The sequence below is a fragment of the Brachyhypopomus gauderio genome, chromosome 1, assembly GCF_052324685.1.
Source record: "Brachyhypopomus gauderio isolate BG-103 chromosome 1, BGAUD_0.2, whole genome shotgun sequence".
NCBI lineage: Eukaryota > Metazoa > Chordata > Actinopteri > Gymnotiformes > Hypopomidae > Brachyhypopomus > Brachyhypopomus gauderio.
This window is the reverse complement of record NC_135211.1, coordinates 41,065,729-41,073,228: the sequence shown is the minus strand read 5'-3', so window position 1 is coordinate 41,073,228 and position 7,500 is coordinate 41,065,729. Positions and strand designations below refer to the sequence as shown.

At 44.7% G+C, this 7,500-nt stretch overlaps 1 protein-coding gene across 1 annotated transcript in view; it reads left to right on the top strand.

Moving 5' to 3' along the window:
* sgcz (sarcoglycan zeta) overlaps positions 1 to 7,500 on the top strand; it is a 208,523-nt gene that overhangs the window by 126,011 nt on the left and 75,012 nt on the right.

The window sequence follows — 7,500 nt, the reverse complement described above, 5'->3', positions numbered from 1 at the left end:
TCACTGACCTGTCAGTATTAGCCTCAAATGAGCAAGGATCCTGGAAACCTGTGACATGTGTGGGAAGACACACACACACACACACTTATTTCTCTGTACATTTTAGAGTTTTAGGGGTATTCTCACATATCCTCACATACCCACACATATCCTCACATGCCCACACGTATCCTCACGTATCCTCACATACCCACACGTATCCACACGTATCCTCACATACCCACACGTATCCACACATATCCTCACATACCCTCACGTATCCACACGTATCCTCACGTATCCTCACATATCCTCACATACCCTCACGTATCCTCACGTATCCTCACGTATCCTCACGTATCCTCACGTATCCTCACATACCCTTACATATCCACACGTATCCTCACGTATCCTTACATACCCTCACGTATCCACACGTATTCTCACATATCCTCACATACCCTCACGTATCCACACGTATCCTCACGTATCCTCACGTATCCTTACATACCCTCACGTATCCACACGTATTCTCACGTATCCTCACATACCCTCACGTATCCACACGTATCCTCACGTATCCTTACATACCCACACGTATCCACACGTATCCTCACATACCCACACGTATCCACACGTATCCTCACGTATCCTCACATACCCACACGTATCCACACGTATCCTCACATGTCCTATGATTACCTATACAATGATTACACTGTAATTTAAAAATGAAAAGCATTTAAAAGTATTTAATAATATATTAGTTATAGGTAGAATCTCAGAGACACATAGCAGTACTACTGAATGTTATACAACATACTAAATGTTATACAAGGTACTGAATGTTATACAAGGTCCCTTATAACAAACGATGACTCACCACTAGCCTGCCAATATTGTTATTGATTAGAACACCACCCACCAGCAGAGGTCTTGGTTCAGAGACCTGGCATCTCGGTCCTGAGGTAGCTGATGTAACTGATGTAGCTGATGTAGTTGATGTAGCTGATATAGCTAATGTAGCTGACGTAGCTGAGGTAGTTGAGGTTGTGGATGTAGCTGATGTAGCTGGGGTAGCTGATGTAGCTCATGTAGCTGAGTTAGTTGATGTAGCTGAGGTAGCGGATGTAGCTGATGAAGCTGAGGTAGTTGATGTAGCTGATGTAGCTGAGGTAGCTGATGTAGCTGAGGTAGTTGATGTAGCTGATGTTGCTGATGTAGCTGAGGTAGTTGATGTAGCTGATGTAGCTGAGGTAGTTGATGTAGCTGATGTAGCTGATGTAGTTGATGTAGCTGAGGTAGTTGATGTTGCTGAGGTAGCTGAGGTAGTTGATGTAGCTAATGTAGCTGAGGTAGTTGATGTAGCTGATGTAGTTGATGTAGTTGATGTAGCTGATGTAGTTGATGTAGCTGAGGTAGCTGATGTAGCTGATGTAGCTGAGGTAGCGGATGTAGCCGATGAAGCTGAGGTAGTTGATGTAGCTGATGTAGCTGAGGTAGCTGATGTAGCTGAGGTAGTTGATGTAGCTGATGTTGCTGATGTAGCTGAGGTAGCTGATGTAGCTGATGTAGCTGAGGTAGTTGATGTAGCTGATGTAGCTGATGTAGTTGATGTAGCTGAGGTAGTTGATGTTGCTGAGGTAGCTGAGGTAGTTGATGTAGCTAATGTAGCTGAGGTAGTTGATGTAGCTGATGTAGTTGATGTAGTTGATGTAGCTGAGGTAGTTGATGTTGCTGAGGTAGCTGAGGTAGTTGATGTTGCTGAGGTAGCTGATGTAGTTGATGTAGTTGATGTTGCTGAGGTAGCTGATGTAGTTGATGTAGTTGATGTAGCTGAGGTAGTTGATGTAGCTGATGTAGCTGAGGTAGTTGATGTAGCTGAGGTAGTTGATGTAGCTGATGTTGCTGAGGTAGCTGATGTAGTTGATGTAGTTGATGTAGCTGAGGTAGCTGATGTAGCTGAGGTAGCTGAGGTAGTTGATGTAGCTGAGGTAGCTGATGTAGCTGATGTAGTTGATGTAGCTGAGGTAGCTGATGTAGTTGATGGAGCTGAGGTAGTTGATGTAGCTGAGGTAGCTGATGTAGCTGATGTAGCTGAGGTAGCTGATGTAGCTGAGGTAGTTGATGTTGCTGAGGTAGCTGATGTAGCTGATGTAGCTGAGGTAGCTGAGGTAGTTGATGTAGCTGAGGTAGCTGATGTAGTTGATGTAGCTGATGTAGCTGATGTAGCTGAGGTAGCTGAGGTAGTTGATGTAGCTGGGGTAGCTGATGTAGTTGATGTAGCTGATGTAGCTGAGGTAGCTGATGTAGCTGAGGTAGCTGAGGTAGTTGATGTTGCTGAGGTAGCTGATGTAGTTGATGTAGCTGAGGTAGCTGATGTAGTTGATGTAGCTGAGGTAGTTGATGTAGCTGATGTAGCTGATGTAGTTGATGTAGCTGATGTAGCTGAGGTAGCTGATGTAGCTGAGGTAGTTGATGTAGCCGATGTAGCTGAGGTAGCTGATGTAGCTGATGTAGCTGAGGTAGTTGATGTAGCTGATGTAGCTGATGTAGCTGAGGTAGCTGAGGTAGCTGATGTAGTTGATGTAGCTGATGTAGCTGATGTAGCTGAGGTAGTTGATGTAGCTGATGTAGCTGATGTAGCTGAGGTAGCTGAGGTAGCTGATGTAGTTGATGTAGCTGAGGTAGCTGATGTAGCTGAGGTAGTTGATGTAGCTGATGTTGCTGAGGTAGCTGATGTAGTTGATGTAGCTGAGGTAGCTGATGTAGCTGAGGTAGTTGATGTTGCTGAGGTAGCTGATGTAGTTGATGTAGTTGATGTAGCTGAGGTAGTTGATGTAGTTGATGTAGTTGATGTAGCTGAGGTAGCTGAGGTAGTTGATGTAGTTGATGTAGTTGATGTAGCTGATGTAGTTGATGTAGCTGAGGTAGTTGATGTAGCTGAGGTAGCTGATGTAGCTGATGTAGCTGAGGTAGCTGATGTAGCTGAGGTAGCTGATGTAGTTGATGTAGCTGAGGTAGTTGATGTTGCTGAGGTAGCTGATGTAGTTGATGTAGCTGAGGTAGCTGAGGTAGCTGATGTAGTTGATGTAGCTGATGTAGCTGATGTAGCTGAGGTAGTTGATGTAGCTGGGGTAGCTGATGTAGTTGATGTAGCTGATGTAGCTGAGGTAGCTGATGTAGCTGAGGTAGCTGAGGTAGTTGATGTTGCTGAGGTAGCTGATGTAGTTGATGTAGCTGAGGTAGCTGATGTAGTTGATGTAGCTGAGGTAGTTGATGTAGCTGATGTAGCTGATGAAGCTGATGTAGCTGATGTAGCTGATGTAGCTGAGGTAGTTGATGTAGCTGAGGTAGTTGATGTAGTTGATGTAGCTGAGGTAGCTGATGTAGTTGATGTAGCGGATGTAGCTGAGGTAGTTGATGTAGCTGAGGTAGTTGATGTAGCTGAGGTAGCTGATGTAGTTGATGTAGCTGAGGTAGTTGATGTAGCTGATGTAGCTGAGGTAGCTGATGTAGCTGATGTAGCTGAGGTAGTTGATGTAGCTGATGTAGCTGAGGTAGTTGATGTAGCTGAGGTAGCTGATGTAGCTGAGGTAGCTGATGTAGTTGATGTAGCTGATGTAGCTGAGGTAGTTGATGTAACTGAGGTAGCTGATGTAGCTGAGGTAGTTGATGTAGCTGATGTTGCTGAGGTAGCTGATGTAGTTGATGTAGCTGAGGTAGTTGATGTTGCTGAGGTAGCTGATGTAGTTGATGTAGTTGATGTAGCTGAGGTAGTTGATGTAGTTGATGTAGTTGATGTAGTTGATGTAGCTGATGTAGTTGATGTAGCTGAGGTAGTTGATGTAGCTGAGGTAGCTGAGGTAGTTGATGTTGCTGAGGTAGCTGATGTAGTTGATGTAGCTGAGGTAGCTGAGGTAGTTGATGTTGCTGAGGTAGCTGATGTAGTTGATGTAGTTGATGTAGCTGAGGTAGTTGATGTAGCTGATGTAGCTGAGGTAGTTGATGTAGCTGAGGTAGCTGAGGTAGCTGATGTAGTTGATGTAGCTGAGGTAGTTGATGTAGCTGATGAAGCTGATGTAGCTGATGAAGCTGATGTAGTTGATGTAGCTGAGGTAGCTGATGTAGCTGAGGTAGCTGATGTAGTTGATGTAGCTGAGGTAGCTGATGTAGTTGATGTAGCTAAGGTAGTTGATGTAGCTGATGAAGCTGATGTAGCTGATGAAGCTGATGTAGTTGATGTAGCTGATGTAGTTGATGTAGCTGAGGTAGCTGATGTAGCTGATGTAGCTGAGGTAGTTGATGTAGCTGGGGTAGCTGATGTAGTTGATGTAGCTGATGTAGCTGAGGTAGCTGATGTAGTTGATGTAGCTGAGGTAGCTGATGTAGTTGATGTAGCTGATGTAGCTGAGGTAGTTGATGTAGCTGAGGTAGCTGATGTAGCTGAGGTAGCTGAGGTAGCTGATGTAATTGATGTAGCTGAGGTAGCTGAGGTAGTTGATGTAGCTGATGTAGTTGATGTAGCTGAGGTAGCTGATGTAGTTGATGTAGCTGAGGTAGCTGATGTAGCTGAGGTAGCTGAGGTAGCTGATGTAGCTGAGGTAGCTGAGGTAGTTGATGTAGCTGATGTAGCTGAGGTAGTTGAGGTAGTTGAGGTAGCTGAGGCAGCAGAAACAGTGTCTTTTGCCCAAGGCTGGATGGAGTAGGTGGGACCCCCTACACTGTAAAAAATCTTTGTTTGCTTATGTTCTGTGAATTTAAAAATTTATGTGGGCAAAGCATGAAACATAAAAATAGTTACTCCAAAAACAAAAAACGAGTTGTGCCATCAGCTGCTGCATTTTTACCATTCAACTTAATATTTTGTGTTCAGTGAATGAGCATTATGGTTCTCAGTCAACATGTCAAGTCCAAAGTAAAAAACTGTGTTGGGCGAGCACTAGTGGTAGTGGTGAAACTAATGCGCATGCTCGAGAGAATATTTTCTTGGCGCCTTCTGCACCAAAACTAAAATGAAGACCCAGTGTTTCACCATTTATCTAGAGGACTTCAAACGTTCACTGAGTGAAGTTAATGTGGATCTTTACTAAGCTAACACAACTAACTTGGTGGTGTTTGAATTTGAACTAGGTCGTATTTCAACATATTTTCCAAACGTATAGTTATCAAAACTAGAGCTAAGCCAACAAGTTGTTTTTCAGTGTTTAACTTTGCTATGAGTTTAGTAATGTTAGTGTTAATACTGTTGTGGTTGGCAAGGACAAGCTACCGATTAACGGTAATTAACCGTTACGCGTTAACTGTCCGTTTGGAATTTAACTTTACCTCACGTCGGCAAACTGTTAGCATGCGGACTAACGTTAGCTACCTAGCTAGCTAGAACTGCGTAGTAATTAAGCATTTGCTGAAGCCCAATCGATTTCTAATTAAGTACTTTTTTAGATACTTTTTCCAACCACATACAGCTCCGCAGTCAGGTCTCCCGTTTCCCTGGATGTGTGTTGTATGCATGTTAGTGTATCCCCTCCCTTAGAACCAGTGTGTTTTTGCCGTTAGCGTATTGCTAATAAATTAGCATTGAGCTAACGTTGGTGTCACGGCTCATTCTTGTCCTCCTGACTCGACGACGTTTCAATTTTTATTACATTTATAAAGCAGCTCTCATATGCCTGTTTGGTAATATTTTTGACATTTTGGTTTACTTTTTGACATGCAAATAAAATGCACAATTACTTAATTATATTCTGTATATTTTGAATTTACTTCATAAAGCATAAAATGTATAGTTCAGGCAACTTGGATACTAATGAATAATTACCTGAACTAAACAATTGTAGCTGGAACAACATAAAACATTTTGTTGGACTCACTAGGTGTATTTGGTTAATATATAACATTTTGTTGGCTCAACTTATTTTCTTTAATTAGACTGAATTCTGTAGTTGTCAGCAGAACTTAAAATTTGCAATTTCCAGAGCTTAAATTAGACCAACTAAAAAAATTAGGTGCAACGGGTCACTAAGATTTTTTTAGTTGGTGAGACTTGAAATTTTTTACAGTGTAGTTTGAAAGGGAGACATGACACCACACAGAGGCCTGAAGAAGTTCTGAGCGGTGAAACCTCGAGAGAGGAGTTGGCGTGGGTCTCACGTGCTTGAGAGAGGAGTTGGCATAGGTCTCACGTGCTTGAGAGAGAAGTTGGCATAGGTCTCACGTGTTCGAGAGAGGAGTTGGCGTGGGTCTCATATGCTTGAGAGAGGAGTTGGCGTGGGTCTCACGTGCTTGAGAGAGGAGTTGGCGTGGGTCTCACGTGCTTGAGAGAGGAGTTGGCGTAGGTCTCACGTGCTTGAGAGAGGAGTTGGCGTAGGTCTCACGTGCTTGAGAGAGGAGTTGGCGTAGGTGTCACGTGTTCGAGAGAGGAGTTGGCGTGGGTCTCGTGCTTGAGAGAGGAGTTGGCGTAGGTCTCACGTGCTCGAGAGAGGAGTTGGCGTTGGTCTCACGTGCTCGAGAGAGGAGTTGGCGTGGGTCTCACGTGCTCGAGAGAGGAGTTGGTGTGGGTCTCACGTGCTCGAGAGAGGAGTTGGCATATGTCCCACGTGCTCAAAGAGTTGGCATGAGTCTCATGTACTCAGGAGAGGAGTTGGTGTGGGTCTCATGAACTAACTAGCCTTGACATCATCTTCCTGGTTGGCTGAAGACCACCAACAGGGAGTGTGTGCGTGTGTGTGCGTGCGTGCGTGCGCGCGTGTGTGTGTGCGTGCGTGCGTGTGCGTGCGTGCGTGCGTGTGTGTGTGTGGGGAGGGTGGGAGCGGAACCTGTGTGGGGAGATGGGGGCGGAGCCAGTGTGGGGTGAGTGGGGGTGGAGCCAGTGTGGGGAAGGTGGGGGGTGGAGCCAGTGTGGGGAGGGTGAGGGGTGGAGCCAGTGTGGGGAGGGTGGGGGCGGAGCCAGTGTGGGGAGAGTGGGGGGTGGAGCCAATGCAGCAGTTCTGCATGGGGAAGCCTAATGACCTGATTTACATCCTCACATAATGCACCACAACAGGCCTCTTAATACTCTATAATACTCTGTAATACTCTATAATACTCTATAATGCTCTATAATACTCTTTCCTAGTATTGCATTCTTATTTTCTCCACCAGGCAAACAAGCTGAATTATGTTCGTAAGCTTGATAGCTTGAGAAAGGCTTGAAGTTTGAAGTTGTGTTATTTACTGATTAGGTTTAGTAAAAACCTTAAACGCTTTATTGTCTTTTGTGATGTTTATTGTCTCCTAGCAACAAGGAGGATCAAAGGTTGTGGGCCTGCGGTGTTTCCCTTTGATTGGCTGCTCTTTTTACGTGATGGTTCTGTTTGAACTTGTCATTTGTGAAGAGCCAGAGACCAAGAGTCCGTCATGTGTCGAGCGGATGGTCTCATTATCCCAGTGTTGCCGACAGCAGTCAAAGGACTCGACGAGGCTTGTGGACACTTCAAGAAGGACGTGTCAACCTCGCTGTTTTAACCAGCAAAGACTTCA